General features: G+C 38.2%; 1 protein-coding gene across 1 annotated transcript in view; it reads right to left on the bottom strand.

Annotated features, from left to right (window-relative positions):
* Nucleotides 1–730, bottom strand: part of ntsr1 (neurotensin receptor 1 (high affinity)) — a 37811-nt gene that overhangs the window by 1390 nt on the left and 35691 nt on the right. The window lies entirely within an intron of this gene.

Below are 730 nucleotides of genomic sequence, written 5' to 3'. Positions count from 1 at the left end.
CTCTCTCTCCCTCTCTCTAACGATTAGTCCCTCCAAACTATATATTGTTTCCCTAATTAAATGCAACAGACACCATTTCAGTAATGCTGGTGCTGGGTAAGCCTCTTCATTCTCCTCTATATGAAGGATTTAAATGTGGGAACGGAAATTCATACATCTTCAGCTAAACTACTAATTACTGTAAACACACCTTCTTTTAGTCAATCAGACACACAAACAATAAGGCGTGTGTGCCTGAACCAGAGTAGGTTTGAATTTATGCAAAAAGTGTCAACATATTTCATTTCTAATTCCACATTCCAAAGACATCCTGCAGGCAGTAATTCCAGCAGAAGAAACACTAATGTTGTGTTGACACAGGAGGCGTTTCAGCAGCGTTTTTCAGTCGTACGTCTGATGTGCATGTACATACTCCTATTTTAACCTAGACAGCATATTTTTATGCATAAATAAAATTTCTGTTAATGTATAAATATTAGGCTCTCGGTGCTGCCAAAACGCAAGTGACCTACCGTGGCTACCTTGTGATTGACAGGTCATTCACAACGCAATATTAGCATGGCAAGATTACAAGTTATTACATATCTGAAAAAATTTATAAATATCCCAATAGATGTAGTGTCAGTATAGGTCATGGGCAGGATTCAGATATGGTATAGGTAAATGGACCTGTACAGCACCTTTCTAGTCTTCCGACCACTCAAATTGCTTTTACACTACATGCCACATT

This window comes from Morone saxatilis, unplaced genomic scaffold, assembly GCF_004916995.1.
Source record: "Morone saxatilis isolate NCDOM2014 unplaced genomic scaffold, NCSU_SB_2.0 Contig15, whole genome shotgun sequence".
NCBI lineage: Eukaryota > Metazoa > Chordata > Actinopteri > Moronidae > Morone > Morone saxatilis.
Note: the sequence above shows the minus strand (reverse complement) of the source record. Positions and strands in the feature narration are given on the sequence as shown.